The 20,164-nt window shown below is 48.1% G+C and overlaps 1 protein-coding gene and 1 long non-coding RNA gene across 3 annotated transcripts in view; one reads left to right on the top strand and one right to left on the bottom strand.

Annotated features, from left to right (window-relative positions):
- IGSF21 (immunoglobin superfamily member 21) overlaps positions 1 to 20,164 on the bottom strand; it is a 225,794-nt gene that overhangs the window by 101,948 nt on the left and 103,682 nt on the right. Inside the window, exon 1 of one of the 2 annotated variants that reach the window (XM_083750257.1) lies at positions 9,929 to 10,041. The exons of the other annotated variant lie outside the window; for it this stretch is intronic. The gene's annotated coding sequence lies outside the window, so the exon portion shown is untranslated. Of the gene's footprint in view, positions 1 to 9,928; positions 10,042 to 20,164 lie in introns of those variants that run through there. 2 annotated transcript variants of the gene reach the window in all.
- On the top strand, positions 10,084 to 17,066 carry LOC310849760. The gene is made up of 2 exons (XR_014567065.1): positions 10,084 to 10,204; positions 16,115 to 17,066. It is a non-coding gene; the product is annotated as an uncharacterized lncRNA (long non-coding RNA).

A 20,164-nucleotide genomic window follows, 5' to 3' on the forward strand; every position in this document is an offset into this window, starting at 1 on the left:
CAATCCTGAACATATTGAATTTGTGACCATTATGCTCATTTGCCTTCAGTAGCAGTAAAGCTCTGCTGGATGAAATACAATTGCCTCTGGTTTATTTGGGGGGATCCTGAAAGATGTTCAAGTTTTTATTCTGCTAAGTAGACATTGGAGTTCTGCTTGAGTGGAATTTCCATAACAAGAGAACGTTGGACTAGATGGGCCGTTGGCTTGATCCAGCAGCAGGGCTCTTGTGGGGAGCTGTGCCGCAGAGGCCAATGGAACTAGGGCAAGTCATAAGGCTTTTCCCAGCCACCCAAATAGTTTGGACTACAACACCCTGGGGCTGATGGGAGATGGAGACCAAAGGGCAGTTTGCCCCTGCAGGAGGCAGTGATGGTCACCAGCTTAGGCTGTTTTTGAAAAGAGGACTAGGCAAATCCATAGAGGCTATGGATGGCCACGAGTCCTGATGGCTGTGCTCTACCTCCTGGGTCAACAGCAGGAATGCTTCTGGATGGCAGTTGATAGATACTGCAGAATGGCAAAGTGCTCTTTTGCTTGGGTCCTGCTTGTGAGTTTCCCATCAGGGCATCTGGGTGGCCCCTGTGGAAACAGGATGCCGGACCAGATGGGCCATTGGCCTGATCCAGTAGGCTTTTCTTGAATTCTTATGTCCCAGTTCTAGCCTTCCTAACCAGAGAGAATGGACAAAATGTTCTCTGTGGCTGCCATGGAATATCCTGGTTTTCCTGGCAGGGGAGAGAGAGAGAGAGAGAGAGAGAGACAGAGAGAGACAGAGACAGACAGAGAGACCCACCTATTTTATAAGCCCCCCCCCCCCTGGATCAAACGTTCCCCTCCCCTCTACTGAGGCTGCTCCCATCCAAGTTGCGCCTGTCTCAGAGATAATGCACGACAAGGCGCGAATCTGCTAATGAAATAACGCACCTGGAGGCAGTGTCAAAATGTCTCTTCCAAGGGAAATGTGAAAATGCAGATGGTGCTAATAAACTCCAGAAGCAATGTCTGGGGAATAAATAAATAAATACGTGGAGAGACGGCATTATTGGCACGTGATGGGAGAGGAGGAAGGGAAAGGAACGGGGGTTAACTTTATGCCACTCTTGGCTTCCCCCTAAATCATCCTGGTAACTGTAGTTTGCAAAGGATGCTGAGAGTTAGGACACCCCTATTCCCGTTAGGTAAAGGTAAAGGTACCCCTGCCCGTACGGGCCAGTCGTGTCTGGCTCCAGGGTTGTGCGCTCATCTCACTCTAGAGGCCGGGAGCCAGCGCTGTCCGGAGACACTTCCGGGTCACGTGGCCAGCGTGATGAAGTTGCTCTGGCGAGCCAGCACCAGCGCAGCACACGGAAATGCCGTTTACCTTCCCACCAGGAAGCGGTCCCTATTTATCTACTTGCACTTAGGGGTGCTTTCAAACTGCTAGGTGGGCAGGAGCTGGGACCGAAAGACAGGAGCTCACCCCACCGCAGGGATTCGAACCGCCGACCATACGATCAGCAAGTCCTAGGCGCTGAGGTTTTACCCACAGCACCACCTGCATCCCAAAGCTACAAATCCCAGAGGGGCTTCATAAACAACCCCTCTACCCAGGGAACACTGGAAACAACAGAGGGTCTCCAAACAACTCTCAACACCCTCAACAAACTATAGTTTCCAGGATACTTTGGTGAGTCATAACTGTTATAATTGGAACAACAGTACTGTAAATATTGTAGGCAACATGATAGCCACCAGTGCTGTGTGGTCAGTGGACTAGAGGGACTAGGCTAGTCATTTAAATATTCCCCTGGAGCCTCCTTCCCAAAGCCCAGGAAGCTTTTGCTCAGCTTAGGGAGGGAGGCGCGATGCTCTGATGCAGAGCTTTCTAGACTTTTTATGTTGGTTACACACTTTTTAGACATCCATCATTTTGCGACACGATAATTCAGTTTCACTAACAAAACGGAAGTTGAACTAACCCCTTTCTGGCCCTGGGAGGAGAACGGTGAGCATTTGCGCGACACACCTACACACTGCAGCTGGCACACTAATGTGTTGCAACACAGAGTTTGGAAAACTCTGCTCTGATGGAATCCAAAATCCCTCCCGCCACCTTCCCAAAGCCCAGGAAGGTTCTGCCAGGCTTAAGGAGGGAGGCTCGAAGCTCATGCACACAACATCGGTCCTCCCACTGCTCTCCAAAGCTAGTGCCTCTAACCATAACTGTTCCTCTATGAAAAATTTCACTGCACAGTACTGATAACCACCTGTAACTATTTGTGTGGGATGTGATACCTAAGTAGCAGTCAAGTACAATATTCCTTGTTTTCCCAGAGTGGACATGCGGAGGAATGTTTGGTCCAGCCGGTCGCATGCTTCCTGTTTCCTCCTGGCTGGAAACATACAGTGGTACCTCGGGTTAAGTACTTAATTCGTTCCGGAGGTCCGTTCTTAACATGAAACTGTTCTTAACCTGAAGCACCACTTTAGCTAATGGGGCTTCCTGCTCCCGCTGCACCGCCGGAGCACGGTTTCTGTTCTCATCCTGAAGCAAAGTTCTTAATGTGAGGTACTATTTCTGGGTTAGCAGAGTCTGTAACCTGAAACGTATGTAACCTGAAGCATCTGTAACCTGAGGTACCACTGTAGAATGTCCCTATTGCCTTCAGAGAAATGTTGGAGGTTATGGAAGAAGAACCCTGCTACTGAATTAGACAAATGGCCCATCTAGTCCAGCGTAACACAAAAGGACAAGGCATGCTGCACACACTCCTCTTGTTGACTTCCTTCATCGTTGGAGCAGCTTTTTAGCAAGAGCAGCAGAGGACACTGGGATTATCCCCATATGGGATAGATCCACATGTACTGTATATACTTTGTAACTAAGCATGCCTTCAGGGATCCAACTGTGAACTGAATGTGTGAGTAAACTTCTTTTATATAAGAAGTTTTATATACCTTGCTTTTATATGCTTTACACAAGATTGTGATGTGTTCATTCTTTTAATAGGGATAAAGGGGAATTTACCAGGTACATACAATTCAATACTGAATTGTGTGATAGTGAGAGACCAACACAAGCCTGCAACTAGTTATCTGCTGTTTAAACAAGGGAATGTGAAACTCTACTAAGTAAAGGAAGTTGCTAGTGCAAATTAGGAAGGATATTAATAAACAATATATCCTCTCCTGCCTCCCTGAACAGTCCCACGACTTGGAGAATGGAGCAATCTTTCTTCCTGCTTCTCAGTGCTGCAGCATATGCCGGCGCTGCCTGGGGCGGGCATGTAGGGTGTGCCCTGGAGGGGGTCGGAGCACAGGGGGCGCCCTCCTGGGTGCCACAGTTCAGGGTAGGAGAGAGGTGGGAAAACTGCTGCCCACTCTCTTCCTGCTCTCAGGTCTGACCCAGGGGCCGTAGCTGAACCAGGCACAAGCGCCGCAACCAAGGAACAGCTCCTTTTGGTGCGGAGCCAGGCTCTGATGAAGGAGCCTGCTGTGGGGGCACCTGTTTGCACCCCCTCTCAAAATTGCACCCGGGGCCATGGCACCCCCAGCACCCTCCACGCTACGCCTCTGCTGCTTTTCCAGAGGACAGGACCCAAGCCAAAGGATTCAAATGGCAAAAAAGGAGATTCTGACTAAACATTCAAGAGAAGTTGTTGTTGGTAAGAGCTGGTGGACAGTGGAACAGACTCCTTTGGAAGGTGGCACTCTCTCCCTCCTTGGAGGTTTCTAAGCAGAGGTTGGCTGGCCATCTGTCAAGGATGCTTGAGTTGAGATTCCTGCATTTGCAGGGGGTTGTATGAGACAACCTTCGGTGGTAACCCGCCTCCCCAACCCTACAATTCTGTGATACTATGAAATTTATTATGCAGATGTCAGTTGTCATGGCAGCCAGAAAAATAAATCAGAAGTCACCATTTTCATTTTTAAACATGCTTCAAAGAACCACCGTCTTTCACAAAATAAAAAAAAAGAGAATTTCAAGTCAATTCCTTTGGCAATCATCACAGGTTGACTCCAGCACTGGAGTCACCTTATAATTCTTCTCCTTCCGTGGATCAGAGCCTGGAAAACTGGACTGGAGAGTTCAGAGCCGCGAGACCCAATTCTTGCAAACACCCTTCTAGAGCACCCTCTACACAGCAGGGAGCCAGGCCTTCATCTAGCTCTTCAAATGCTCCCTGCGTCGTCCCTCCTAGCTGAAATTTCACTCCATATTTTTTTATTGCGCAGGAACCAAGAGGAATTTGGGGAGGGGGGAGAGAATGGGGTGGGGACGGAGGGAGAGGAGCTGTCAGTAAAACTGTCTCCTCAAATTTATTTGCTCAGCCAAGGTTTTATTGCAAAGAAAATACACACTCTCACATACACAAGATAAAGAACTGGAGGGGGAATTATCCAGGTCGTAAATCCCTTTACACTTTGTAGGGATGCCTGGTGGACGTTTTCAAGGACACAGACCACATCAGCGGCTCTTTAATATCCTCGTGTATATTATTAATTGTTGTTCATGATTTCCTTATTTGAAAACTCTTCCATGAAGCCTGGGAAAATATCAAATAAATGGGGGCTTGAGATCAGAAACCAATGGGGAGGACAAAGCAAAGTGGCCCCCAAGATTAACCATGTTGGGTTTTGAATGTTCATAGAATTGTGGAGTTGGGAGGGACACTGAGGATCATCTAGTCCAACCCCCTGCAATGCAGGAATATGTAGCTGTCCCATGCAGGGATCAAACCTGCAACCTTGGCATTAAGCCACTTCCGCCCTTTGGAGAGGTTCACGGCCCCTCCATGCATGCGGTGGGTAGAGGCTAGCCCTTGCACGATTGAGGGGATTCCCAGCCGCGTCACACCCAGTGGGCGTGGGCTGCCCTATAAAGGCAGGATGTGGCCGGGGATCTCCCTCTTTTCCTGCCTATCAGCTGTTCCTGTTTCCCACCTTCCGGTCCTATAAGGTTTTCGTTCTTTGACCTCGCTATGGACCTTGATTGGTCACCGCTGAGGGGCCTGGTAGGAATTTTTCCACTTGGCAAATTGGCACCAGCCATTTGGTTTTCACCTACCTTGTAGCAAATCGCCACAACTTTCTTGCTATTGGCGGTTAGGCATTGGTATAGTTCTGTAGATGGAAGAGGGGAGGTAACGCCATCACCTGCCCCGCATATTGAAGGGTAGTCCGGTAAAGGATTCTGGGGGGTGTAGCCCTGTCCGAAGCCTGGGGAGGTGAGGGCCTAAGGCACGCCCCCGAGCGGTGACCCCATGGGAGTTTCTAGTTGATGTGCATCAGCAGGACACCCCTACTGGTGGTTAACCCTTCCCGGACTTCAAGCGGATGGGCTGAAGTCTGATATAGTCGATTAGGACCAATGCCTAAGCCAATACCACTCTTCACCTCTAACCAATAAAGTTGTGGCCTTATTTAGCCCATTAACCTTAATAATTGTTTCATGTGTCATTATTTCCACTGGGGGCGGGAATTTACCACGCAACCAGCACCATGCTCTAACCGACTGAGCTATGTTGGAAGATTCAGGACAGATAGATGAAGGTCCTTCATTATGCAGTGAATAGTTGAACTCTGGAACTCCCTCCCACAGGAGACAGTGATGACCATTGACTTGGGGGGCTTTAAAAGAGGATGGGGCAACTTCATGGAGGATGCAGTTATCAATGGCTGCCCGTCGCAATGTCTGTGCTCTACCTCCATTGAATACCAGTTGCTGGAAACCCCCAATGTGCTCAAATCCTGTTCACAGGCTTCCCACAGGTATCTAGGTGGCAATTGTGAGAACAGGATGGTCAGCTACAATTGGGAGCTTTTTATGTTCTTATAAATGGACTTCCAAGTTCCCCAAGCCCAAACTGGAGAAACCGCTGATCATTTCTCCCAAATTAACATAGGAAGCTGCCCCAGATGCAAACCACATCATTGATCCAACCATCTTGGGATTGTCTACACCAGGTTTTGACAAATTCACAGAGGGTTTAGCAGGGGTCAGCAAACTTTTTCAACTGTGGACTGGTCCACTGTCCCTCAGACCTTGTGTGGGGCCAGACTATATAATTTTTTTTGAGAAATGAACAAATTCCTACGCCCCACAAATAACCCAGAGATGCATTTTACATAAAAGCACACATTCTACTCATGTAAAAACACCAGGGAGGCCCCACAAATAACCCAGAGATGTATCTTAAACAAAAGGACACATTCTACTCATGTAGAAACACGCTGATTCCCAGACCATCCAAGGGCTGGATTTAGAAGGCAATTGGGCTGGATCCGGCCCCCGGGCCTTAGTTTGCCTACCCATGGTTTAAGGCCAGTGGCGTAGCATGGGGGGTGCAGGGGGGCTGGCCGCACCGGGCGCAACATCTGGGGGTTAGGGTTAGGGGGCGCAAATCCACGGTTTAGGGGGCACAAATTACTTGCCTTGCCCCGGGTGCTGACAACCCACACTACACCACTGTTTAAGGCTATTGATGGCTACAAGCTACGAATGCTCTGATCTGCCTCCACAGCTGGATGTAGTAATCCTTCTGAATACCAATTTCTTGGAACCCCAAGAGAGGAGATGGCTCTTGTGCTTGGATCCTGCTTGTGGATTTCCCTTTGGGGCATCTGGTTGGCCTCTGTGAGTACTGGATGCTGCACTGTACCTCCCAAGAGGAGCAGGGAACATTCGATCTTCTGAAGAGGAATTAGGTCAGCAGGTGGCGCTGTGGGTTAAACCACAGAGCCTAGAGCATGCCGATCAGAAGGTTGGCGGTTCGAATCCCCGCGATGGGGTGAGCTCCCGTTGCTCGGTCCCTGCTCCTGCCAACCTAGCAGTTCGAAAGCATGTCAAAGTGCAAGTAGATAAATAGGTACCGCTCTGACAGGAAGGTAAACGGCATTTCCGTGCGTTGCTCTGGTTCGCCAGAAGCGGCTTAGTCATGCTGGCCACATGACCCGGAAGCTGTATGCTGGCTCCCTTGGCCAATAAAGCGAGATGAGTGTCGCAACCCCAGAGTCGGCCACGACTGGACCTAATGGTCAGGGGTCCCTTTACCTTTACCTTATATTGCAGTGCTTTGACCATCTGCTAATGCAGTAACATTATTCTCTCCCCCCCCACACACACTTTCTCTTCTCCTGTGTGAGCTAAGCCAATCAGGGATCCTTCAAATTGGATGCTGGTGCCATACAACCAATCATGTCAGGTTGGGAGGCAACACCATGAAACTTATTTCAGAGAAAGGGCAAAGCTTTCTGCCCTCACTCGGAATGGGTGGCCATATTGCCAATTTTTTTATCATTTTGCCCGTGTTAGCAGGGAGGGGGTAGGTTAATTTGTTTTTGCAACCACTGCTCTTCTTTCAGCTCAGCTCTCATTAGAGACTAAATCAGGGGTCAGCAAACTTTTTCAGGAGCGGGCCGGTCCACTGTCCCTCAGACCTTGTGGAGGACCAGACTATATTTTGCGGGGAGAAATGAATGAATTCCTATGAGCCACAAATAACCCAGAGATGCATTTTAAATAAAAGCACACATTCTACTCATGTAAAAACACGCTGATTCCGGGACTGTCCCTGGGCCAGATTTAGAAGGCGATTGGGCCGGTTCCTGCCCCCGGGCCTTAGTTTGCCTACCCATGGACTAAATGGTCAGAATTTGGGAGGTTTCAGGGGATGGGAAAACTTCACCTGAGGTCAAATCCACAACGGGCTGCAACTACCTCAATTTACAGGGGCATCCTCTTGCAAATTTGCAAACACTCACTTCCTGCGTTTATACAACAAAAACACCCTTCTCTCTCTCTCTTTTTTAAAAGGAAGAGGAGGTGGGACAGATTTATCCATCCTTCCTACAATTTCTGTATGACGTCCAATGTGAGCTGATGGACAGATCCTCTCTTGGTTCTAGGGAATGAAAGGTGGGGATGGAGGGGCTTTGTCAGTTTTGATAGTTGTCAGCTCCTGGCTTGGTGTTGCAATTGACATATGCTAGCCATGAAACTGACGTCTCGATCAAAAAATATAAAACTGGAGTGAGGGGGATGGTGTGCAGAGGACATTTCTTTCCCCGAACACCGCCGAAAATCCTTTAATTGGCAGCACCCACCTGAGAGAAGTGGCAAACATGAAAACGGATTTCACGCCAGCTCAAATTATCTACCCGTCTTCTGGCTAGGCCCTTCAAATGTGATGGGTCCCTTTCGACGGTGCAAAAACAAACAAACAGGTGTCTGCAACTATGGCCTTTGGCATGGAACAATGCATGGAAAAAACTCAAGTTCTGGGAAGTAAAGAGGCACAACAGATCCACAGAGAGAATAACAGGAGAGCATCCAAAAGGATCACAGAAGACAAATCTTAAATTCTCAGACGTTTCAGCTTCCTGCTCTGTTTCCAAGGGCACAATAGTTTATATCTGTATCTATATCTACACCTATACTTATACTTTATAGAATCATAGTTGGAAGTTACCCTACGGATAATCTAGTCCAAATCCCTGCAATGCAGGAATACGCAGCTGTCCAATAAGGGGATTGTACTTGAAACCGTGGCATTATCAGCACCGTGTAATAATAATAATAATAATAATAATAATAATAATAATAATAATATATTTATTATTTATACCCCACCCTTCTGGCTGGGTTTCCCCAGCCACTCTGGGCGGCCTCCAACAAAATATTAAAATACAATACAGTGGTACCTCAGGTTAAGTACTTAATTCATTCCGGAGGTCTGTTCTTAACCTGAAACTGTTCTTAACCTGAAGCACCACTTTAGCTAACGGGGCCTCCTCCTGCTGCTGTGCCGCCAGAGCCCGATTTCTGTTCTTATCCTGAAGCAAAGTTCTTAACCTGAAGCAGTATTTCTGGGTTAGCGGAGTCTGTAACCTGAAGCGTATGTAACCTGAAGCGTATGTAACCTGAAGCGTATGTAACCTGAAGCGTATGTAACCTGAGGTACCACTGTAATCTTTAAACATTAAAAGCTTCCCTAAACAAGGCTGCCTTCTGATGTCTTCTAAAAGTCTGGTAGTTGTTGTTCTCTTTGACATCTGGTGGGAGGGTGTTCCACAGGGTGGGTGCCACTACCGAGAAGGCCCTCTGCCCTTCTGGCGGTTCCCTCGCTGTGAGAAGTGAGGTTGCAGGGAACCAGGCAGAGGGCCTTCTCGGTAGTGGCGCCTGCCCTGCGGAATGCCCTCCCAGCAGATGTCAAGGCAATAAACAACTATTTTACTTTTAAAAGACAACTGAAGGCGACCCTGTTTAGGGAAGTTTTTAATGTCTGATGTTTCATCGTGTTTTTAATATTCTGTTGAGAGCCACCCATATTATTATTATTATTATTATTATTATTATTTTGCCAGACTGGATGGGCCAGTAGCTTGAACCAGCAGGCTCTCCTTATATTCTTAATTAAGTATCATTTTCAGACTGGGAGCAGGGAATACAGATCATATCTGCTATGCTGATTTCCATTCCAGACATGGGACGAATAAGATCAAGGCTTTTCATTTTCGCCAGAATTCTCCAGCATCCCAGCTTTTGTCGAACAAACACAGGTCAGTCTCAAGGAATGTGTGTGTTCAGATTCCATTGCCTCTTTCTCCTTTCTGGCGTTCCATTGGCCGCTGGGAGAAACAAATCATAGCCGGTCTTCCCTGACCCATCTCAGCACAGCTTGGAAATGGGACGGTGATTTTCGCTTGCCCGGCACAAGCAAAACAGATCAAAACTCATCTCCCCACCCCCACAAGCAAACTCTCCGCAGCCGCCCTCTAAAGTGCTGCACCCCCTCTATCCCTCTCCATGTTCTACAAAACCAATTACAGACTGGAAATAGCTGTAATAAACTTGATATCCCACTCATGGCCCAATCCCACCGATGCCGAAAGAATGTGTAATAGCTGCTGGGACACGCAAGGGGAAGGAAAAACAACAACTCACAGCGGTTTCATCACTCAGGTTGTTTAAATTGTGTCCTGTGCATCTCCTGGCCTCTGCCCCCCTCCTGTTGTTGCAAAACAGGACGGAGTGTACAGCCAAGCGCTTTGAGACACTGTGCGGCGACTCAGCACCTCAGCTGGGGCAAAAAGACAAAACGGGTAACACAATCTGATGCTGGAGGGCTACTAGATTGAAGGCACTGTGAGGAACAAGACATTGGAGTGGATGAACTGTTTATCTGATCCGGTTGCACCCTTCTGATGTCCAGTGTGTCAGGTGTGTGTGTGTGTGTGTGTGTGTAAGAAATAAGGACGAGGAAAGGTTAACAACAGGAAGATTTAAAGGAACTATTGGAAAGACTATTCAAGGCAGCAGACATATGAGATGATCAGAGCCCCTCGCCCCCGAACTTGAAGCATGGGAACAGTAGCATAGGGTGGGTTGTCAGCACCCGGGGCAAGGCAAGTAATTTGCACCCCCTAACCCGTGGATTTGCGCCCCCTAACCCGTGGATTTGCGCCCCCTAACCCGTGGATCTGCGCCCCCTAACCCCCAGATGTTGTGCCCGGTGCGGCCGGCCCCCCTGCACCCCCACGCTACGCCACTGCATGGGAAGTCCCAACAAAAAAATTATAATTTAGGCAGAATAGTTGGACTATTTGATATGTATTTGTATAATTTGGAATCCATATTTAAGGCATACCCCCCAAAGAATCTTGGGAGCTATAGTTTACTCCCCAGAAAGCTGCAATCCTGAACACTGTTAAGAAAGTACAGTTACTGTTTTTTTTTGGGGGGGGGGGTTGGAGTGAGAATCTCCTTTAAATGTGCTTTAAATGTATGACTCGTATGCAAGATAATTAATCTGGGATCTTAGGGCAGGATTTGCTGCTGTGTTAGGAGTTTTCTGTAAGTAAAAACAAAACAAAATCCTGCACCCTCCCCATCCCGTGATGGAGCAGAAGGGTGCGCCATATGATCAGTTTCCCATTCCGTGTCCTTAACATCTGCTTGAACAACCAAGCGACTTTCAGGAAATAGATCATCCTTAAGCAAACAGTTTTAGACAACACAGGCTCCCGTCCAACTATCTTTCCTATCACGGGCAATTACCAAGACGTTTTAAGGTGATGTGGAAGCCTGCTCTGCCAGGGCTGCACCATCCTTGTGTGTTTTTGCCTGGCTGGAAATGTGCCCTTGAGCTCTGAACATGCCTCTTGTTCACCTGCACGAAGGACTGATCAGCCTTCATGGGAGGTGTTCTAACGGTGCTTGGATGGGCCTGTTAGCTGCTCCAGTGAGTGGTAGTATGATTTGTGTACAGCATGTGAGTGTCTGAGAGAGCGTGAGAAAGGAAGTCTCTACAGTGGTACCTCAGGTTACATACGCTTCAGGTTACATACGCTTCAGGTTACAGGCACAGTAGCAGCGGGAGGCCCCATTAGCTAAAGTGGTGCTTCAGGTTAAGAACAGTTTCAGGTTAAGTATGGACCTCTGGAACAAATTAAGTACTTAACCTGAGGTACCACTGAATAATAATAATAATAATAATAATAATAATAATAATAATAATAATAATAATAATAATTTATTATTTATACCCCACCCATCTGGCTGAGTTTCCCCAGCCACTCTGGACGGCTTCCAATCAAGTGTTAAAAACAATACAGCATTAAATATTAAAAACTTCCCTAAACAGGTGCCACTACCGAGAAGGCCCTCTGTCTGGTTCCCTGTAACCTCACTTCTCGCAATGAGGGAACTGCCAGAAGGCCCTCGGCGCTGGATCTGTGTCTGGGCTGAATGATGGGAGTGGAGACGCTCCTTCAGGTACACAGGACCGAGGCCGTTTATCTCTTCCTTCTGAGTACTATTGGAAGTTAGTTTCACTTCTGTGTGTGTCGCAGTTCTGTACTGCTGTTCAGAGAGCACAGACGTACTAATGGAGTCTCTGTATACAAGAGTGTAAATAAAGTAGTTTAGAACTACGATTGAATCTTTCTTCTGCTATGATATACCAGAAGACTGGTGTGCTCTTTTCAGGAGAGAAGGGTCGCTTATTATTGGTTTCTCTGGACTGAGGGAGATTTATACCCAGGGAGGACCACCGGAGAGACGCTCCTTAGATTTGGGAAGTTGGCAGCCTTCGGGGGGGGGCAACATTTTTTCAACAGGGCCATCAGTCAGGGATTATTCAGCTGTGACTCCTGCATTGCAGGGGTTCAGACTAGAAGACCTCTGAGGTGCCTTCCAGCTCTGTAATTCTAGTACGCTATGATTGGGGTGTGTACAACTGGTTTATGCAATCCCTGACAGTAGGGTCTTTATTTAAAAATAGTTTTTATTGATTTTTCCATGTATATTTCTTCTAACTATATATCTTTAATAATTTTTCATATTTCGACCCTCCTCCCCTGGACTTCCCCCATACTCCCATTTTGTTTTATTTCCATACTATTCACCCTGCGTATTATTTCCCCAAAATTTTCTCAATACATATAGTCTTATTTTTTTGTTGTATACAGTTGTGATTGTTTACACAAACCCTGCCAATGAGTCCATTTCTTTATGTTGCCTCTTCATATATGTTGTGAATGGGAAGCATTTACAATGCTACTGGTTTCTTAACAAAGGTCTTTTTAAACATTTTTTTCAATTCATTATATATCGTTTTCCAATAATTTACAATCTTTTTGCATTCCCACCACATAGGATAGAATGTCTCATCTTTTTCTTTACATTTCCAACAAGTTTTTGATCCCTTTTTATACATTTTGACCACTTTCTCTCGTGTTATGTACCATCTATACATCATTTTCATATAATTCTCTTTCAATAAGATACAATCTGTAATTTTTAGGTTCACCTTCCACATCTTTTCCCAATCTTCAAGTTGTATATAATGGCCTAAATCCTGAGCCCACTTTATTTGTGCTGACTTTACCACCTGATAGCAGGGTCTGACTCTTCAGGACCTCGGAAAGCTCCAAGGATGTACAGGTGTTCGCTGTAGGAACATCAGAAACGACTTTCTTTTCTTTTCTTTTCTTTTCTTTTCTAATAATAATATTTATTCAAGAAACAACTTTCTACTGAGTCAGATCCTTGGTTCATTCAGCTCAGTATTGTCTACACTGACTGGCAGAGGCCCTGAAGGGTTTCAAGAAGTAGATAGCTCCCCATCCTATCTGGAGATGAAATTGGGGGTTGAACCCAGGACGTGCTGCATGCAAAGCAGGTACTCTAAGCCATTGAGTTGTGGCCTCTTCTCCTGAGAAGTCAGCATGTGTAGCATGTTTTCATCTGAAGAGACGGACCCACCTCTCAGAATCCTCACCCCCACAAGCTCAAGGCTGAAAGTGGTTCTAGCTAAAAGTCAGCTAAATCCTCCCTGGAAAAAAACATCACATACATCCACCCCCTTTCATGGAACAGGAAAATGCCTCTGGACTCTGCTACCTTGACAGGACTTGGATGGAGATCTCGCCTGCAAAGAGAGCCGTGTGCATTTACAGTGGTTGCTATGCAATAAATAAATAAGTAAATAAAATTGGGGAAAGTGCCAGGGGTGGAGGGGGGAGAGAGGGAGAACCTCCTTTCATTGCCTCCCCACTGACTCCGGCAAACAGGCTTCCTAGGAACAAATAGAGCATTCAATTTGTTTTTCCAGGAGCAAGCTGTTTCCATCTCTCAGCAGAAATAATTAAGGATAAAACGCAGCATCCTACCTTTCCGCTCGCTGACTATCCCTGCTGCAGAAGAAATGTGGAAACACAGAATTGGAAGGGGACCCAATGGGTCATCTAGCCCAACCCCTGCAATGCAAAGCCTGAGCTAGAAGCAAGGGAAGCTTTCTTCCATCCTGAGAACTGCATTCCCTGATTGCCAGCCTTCCAGGGGCCATGTGCTATTGGCAAAGAGGGGCCAGAAGCAAAAGCAGGGGTGACAAAAGTTGCTTTTGTACAGTACTCAGAGCTATGGTTTTCCCAGTAGTGATGTATGGAAGTGAGAGCTGGACCATAAAGAAGGCTGATCGCCAAAGAATGGATGCTTTTGAATTATGGTGCTAGAGGAGACTCTTGAGAGTCCCATGGACTGCAAGAAGATCAAACCTCTCCATTCTGAAGGAAATCAACCCTGAGTGCTCACTGGAAGGACAGATCCTGAAGCTGAGGCTCCAATACTTTGGCCACCTCATGAGAAGAGAAGACTCCTTGGAAAAGACCCTGATGTTGGGAAAGATTGAGGGCACAAGGAGAAGGGGACGACAGAGGACGAGATGGTGGGACAGTGTTCTTGAAGCTACCAGCATGAGTTTGAGCAAACTGCAGGAAGCAGTGGAAGACAGGAGTGCCCAGTCTGGCTGGGGCCAGATCCAGCCCAATCACCTTCTAAATCTGGCCCCCGGACGGTCCAGGAATCAGCATGTTTTTACATGGGTAGAATGTGTGCTTTTATTTAAAATGCATCTCTGGGTTATTTGTGGAGCATAGGAATTTGTTCATTTCCCCCCAAAGAATATAGCCCACCCCCCCCCAGGGTCTGAGGGACAGTGGACCGGCCCCCTGCTGAAAAAGTTTGCTGACCCCTGGTATAGTGGGTTGAGACCTGTGTGTGTGTGGGGGGGAATCAATGTGCCCCTTTGGTTTCAGGTAGTACAGTCATACAAGTGGGTTACAGCCGCTTCAGATTGTGTTTTTCCGGTTGCGGACTGCCAAAACCCAGAAGTACCGGAATGGGTTACTTCCAGGTTTCGGCAGTTGTGCATGCACAGAAGCACTAAATCATGCATTGCACATGCGCAGAAGTGGCGATTCGCAACCCTCGTGTGCGCAGACATGCAGATGTGCGTTGCGAACGCTGCGGGTTGTGAACATGCATCCCACACAGATCACGTTCACAACCCGAGCGCCCACTGTATATGGGAAGATGAATCTAAAAAGTCTGGGACACCAATTTTGACAGCCCTATATCGGCTGTGGTGCCTCATTTACCAAAAGTAATGTATTTAGCATTAACTCCAATTCTGTTGGGGACGCGGGTGGCGCTGTGGGTAAAACCTCAGTGCCTAGGACTTGCCAATCGCTTGGTCGGTAGTTCGAATCCCCGCGGCGGGGTGAGCTCCCGTCGTTCGGTCCCAGCTCCCGCCCACCTAGCAGTTCGAAAGCACTCTTAAGTGCAAGTAGATAAATAGGTACCACTTTATAGCCGGAAGGTAAACGGTGTTTCCGTGTGCTGCTCTGGTGCTGGTTCGCCGGAGCAGCTTCGTCACGCTGGCCACGTGACCCGGAAGTGTCTGCGGACAGCGCAGGCTCATGGCCTCTTAAGTGAGATGAGCGCACAACCCTAGAGTCTGCCAAGACTGGCCCGTATGGGTAGGGGTACCTTTACCTTTACCTTTACCTTTACCAATTCTGTAAAATCGATTCTGACCTGCTAGAGTAAAATACACATCAGGAGGCTTACTTTTACAAATCTACGGTGTGACCTCACTTGGCATAATGCTGTGTTCAGTTCTGGTTGCCTCCTCTCAAAAGGGACATTGTGGAATTGTACAAGGTTCTGAAAAGGGCAAAGGAAATATCAAAGGGATGGAGGGACTCCCCTAGGAAGGAAGGTTGCTGCGTTTGGGGCTTCTTCAAGGTAAAGGTAAAGGGACCCCTGACTGTTAGGTCCAGTCATGAATGACTCTGGGGAGGTGGCGCTCATCTCGCTTTACTGGCCAAGGGAGCCGGTGTTTGTCCGCAGCCAGCTTCTGGGTCATGTGGCCAGCATGACTAAACCTCTTCTGCCGAACCAGAGCAGTGCACGGAAACGCCGTTTACCTTCCCGCCGGAGCTGTACCTATTTACTTGCACTTTGACGTGCTTTTGAACTGCTAGGTTGGCAGAAGCAGGGACTGAGCAATGGACTGAGCTCACCCCGTTGCGGGGATCCGAACTGCTGACCTTCTGATCGGCAAGCCCTAGGCTCTGTGGTTTAGACCACAGGGCCACCCGCGTCTTAGCTTAGAGTAAAAGCGAGCCAGAGGCGACATGCCAGTAGTATATGAAATCATGGAATGGAGAAAATGGAGAGAGAAGTTTTTCTCCCTCTCTCATGGTGCTAAAACTTGTGGGCATGCAATGAAGCCAAACGTTGGACAGATAAAATAAAGGAATTAAACTGTGGAACTCCCTCCCACAGGACCAGCCACCAACTTAGATGGCTACTAGCCATGATGGCTCTGCTCTGCCTCTACCATCGAGGACAGCAATGCTTCTGAATACCAGTTGCTGGACACCACAGGAGAAGAGAGGGCTCTTGTGTTCGAATCCTGCTTGGGGGTCTCCTACAGGCCTTTGGTTGGCTACTTTGAAACCAGGATGCTGTGCTAGATGGGTCATTGGCCTGATCCTGCAGGCTCTTGTGATGTTCCAGTTCTCTCCTTCCTGCCTTCGAAGGAAACCAGCCAGCCAGCCTACCTGCCAATCACCCCGCAACTTTCACAAAGCCATGGCACTGTAATCACTCACCCTCCCAATTGCCATGGCTTTCGGGGGGACACAAGGGTGGGCGAGGATCCTGCTGCCCAGCTGAATTAGAGATGGCTCCTCTCAAGCCACCCTTGGCGTGACCGCCACCCCCGCCCCTCTGCCCCCAGACATCGCGGGAAGTCGCCGGGCAGGGTTTTAACGTCTCATTTTCTTAACGGGAACTGGCAGGCGGGACCCCAGCAGGGACTCCGGCTTGTCAGAGTCAATCAGGCTGGCTTGGGGAAGTGCGGAGAGCATCTGTAATTCATCAACCCCAAGCCTGTCCCGGGTGACGGGTTTTTCACTCATCGGAGCACAGTGCTTTCCTCCGGACGAGGATCGAGCTGACAGCCGCGGTGGCGGAAAGAGCATCATTGCCACCAGGGACGGCTGCTAATTAGTCTACAAGATCTTTACACCCCCAACCCCACGCGCACACACAACCAGCCTTGCATACAGAGGAGGTTCAGCAAGCTGGCTTCCCAGAGCATTCTGGGGTGTGTGTGTGTGTGTAAAAGAGATCAAACATGGCTCCTTCAAGACATCCCGTGAAAAGTGCCGCCATTGCTCCATACCAATGGTGATCTTCCTGATGCTAATGCAAAAGAAATATTTGTTTATGGCATTTGGATCCTGTCTTTCTCCTTCAAGGAACCCAAGGTGGCCTACGTTGTTCTCTTCCTCATTTCATCCTCACAACAGCCTTGTGAGGTTGTTTAAGCTGAGAGATAAGGTAACTGGAAGACAGTCTCTCAGTGAGCTACATGTAGAAACTACAACCCCAGTCTTCCAGGCCCTGGTTCAACGCTCTATCCACTACGCCACACCAACCTCAGGTCTGTGACCCAGATGCGGCCCCTGTGACCTCCTGATCCAGCCCTCAAAACTCTCTCCAGGCCTTGCCACCTCTCCCTTTGCCATGACACTCAAGAGGCTTTCTTCACCATTAACTGGATTTGGCTTAGTAGCAGGAAGTACAGTTGTACCTCGGGAGTCGAACGGAATCCATTCCGGAAGTCCTTCGACTTCCAAAATGTTTGGAAACCAAAGTGCAGCTTCTGATTGGCTTCAGGAAGCTCCTGCAGCCAATTAGAAGCCCTGTCAGATGTTCGGGTTCCAAAGAACATTCGCAAACGGGAACACTCACTTCCAGGTTTGCGGTGTTTGGGAGCCAAAATGTCTGAGTACCAAGGCATTTGGGATCCAAGTTATGACTGTATGCTTATAGCCACATTCTAAAAAGGTAAAGGTACCCCTGACAGTTCTGGGGTTGCACGCTCATCTCACTCTATAGGCCAAGGAAGCCAGCGGATGTCCACAGACAGCTTCCAGGTCATGTGGCCAGCATGACTAAGCTGCTTCTGACGAACCAGAGCAGCACACAGAAATGCCATTTACCTTCCCACCGGAGTGGTACCTATTTATCTACTTGCACATTCTAGAAGGACTTAAAAGGGGCAAACAAATGCATGGTACAAGAGAGGACGGCATATTGCCCTTACAGAAAAACAAATTGAGACTGGCAAGAGGAAGAAAGCATAAAGCAGGAGAATAGCGGAGCTTCATTTCATTCACAATTTCTCCAGAAAACCAAAGACCAGTAGCACAGGTTCAAACTAACTTGTGGGTCACTTGATAACAACATGTATTGCGGGTGTATACTGTTATAAGTAGGGACGCGGGTGGTGCTGTGGGCTAAACCACAGAGCCTAGGGCTTGCTGATCAGAAGGTTGGCAGTTCGAATCCCCGTGACGGGGTGAGCTCCCATTGCTTGGTCCCAGCTCCTGCCAACCTAGCAGTTTGAAAACATGTCAAAGTGCAAGTAGATAAATAGGTACTGCTCTGGTGGGAAGGTAAATGGCATTTCTGTGTGCTGTTCCGGTTCACCAGAAGCGGCTTAGCCTTGCTGGCCACATGACCCGGAAGCTGTACGCCGGCTCCCTCGGCCACTAAAGCAAGATGAGTGCCGCAACCCCAGACTCATCCACGACTGGACCTAATGGTTAGGGATCCCTTTACCTTTACTGTTATATATGGCACATGTATAGAAATTCCGGCTTTCACAATGGATTTTGGGGGGGCTCTGGGGAAACTGAAGGAACAAAAAATAATACAACCCCAGAGCCTCAGTGACATCCGTGTTCCTCTTACCCACCAGGTCTCATTAAAAGTCACAGACACAAAACATCACCACCTGCCACAACCTCTCCACTAAAAGTCTCTCCCTGCAGGGTCTCCAGAGCTAAAAATGTGCAACACTCTCCGCTCCATGCTCATCATCTTGTCCTCACAGTGCTAGCCATACTGCCAAGCCAAAACCTTGCCACTGCCTTGTTTGCTCTGTATCAACATCTTTGCAGGAGTCTGGGCAGAAAGTTGAAGGAGGAGTTTTGTTTTGCTCTCCTGGCACTATGAGAGAATAAATTTCCTTCCATCCCTGCAAACTGGCAAAGCCCTGCTGGCAGCCACACCGATCAGGTCTCTGGTGAACCTCTCAATCCAGCTGCCATCTGAAGCCAACTAACAGCTCAGTGGCTCCTTGGGCAGGATGCTGCCAATTCAGCAGTAAAACCACAGTCGCACCACAAGTTAAATGGTGTGGCATCTAAGGAAGGGTAGGAAGTCCCAACACAGCCTTCCCCAAGAGGGTGCCCTTCAAATCTCTTGGACTCCAACTGGTGGGAGCTGGTGGAAGGGCCATCACTGAAGTAGACCGCCACTTGCCTTTACTGCCCTTGGCTGCCTCCATTGAAACTCTGCCCTCTTTTGATAAAGCGGCTCCAACAATTGCTGGACCCCAACTCCCACTCTCCCTTACTAATTGACTATGTTGGCTTGGGGCTGGTGGGAGTTGGGAGTCTGCATTCCCTGACCAAACCATCACATGCCTTTACTGCCCCTTACTACCTCCATCAGTGGTGTAGCATGAGTTGCTGGTCCCCAGGGCTGCGAGGAAGGGGCGGGTGGGAGAGAGGAAAATGGACGCATGTGCATTCAACTGCCTAATGGCCATCACCCAGGTGATCGCCCAGCCACAGAGATAAGAAAAGAAGAGTCATTTGGTCATCTGGAGAGGTTACTTCCTGGTTTGCATAGCAAATCTGTTTTCAACAGAGCCAAGTGACAACAGTGCACAGCGCTGGGTGTTGAAATTCTGTGCCCCCTAACAATTTTGATCCTGAGGCAACCGCTTCTGTGTGCCCTCCATGCTACGCCACTGACTTCCATCACAACTCTTTCTCCTTTTAATGCAGGGGCAGGGAACTGTAGACTTCCAGATATGGCTGGATTCCAGCTCCCATCCTCTATTCCACAGGATATGTTGGTTAGAGACTAGATGGACCATTGGTCTCACTTGGGGGAAGGCAGCTTCCTACTTTCTTACATGGCTCATCCTCCTGCTCGCTCAACAGTTGAAACAGCTGCTTGTGAAGACTGATTACAAGTGATATGCCGGCTGATGATGTTAAACAGCCATTTGCTCACCGAGTCGGTATTTTCAGCCCCTGCAAGACCCTGACGTTCATGGCGCTAAATGAGCAGATAAATAGATGTGGTAAATAAGCAGGAGCTCCAAACCAGCCTGGAACCAAGACAAAGCACTAGAGGAAATGAGAACCATATAGCTGTCAACTTTTCCCTTTTCTTGCGAGCAATCCTATTCGGAATAAAGGAATTTCGCTTAAAAAAAGAGGAAATGTTGACAACTATGGAGAACAA

This window comes from Podarcis gaigeae, assembly GCF_964106915.1.
Source record: "Podarcis gaigeae genome assembly, chromosome: 8".
NCBI lineage: Eukaryota > Metazoa > Chordata > Lepidosauria > Squamata > Lacertidae > Podarcis > Podarcis gaigeae.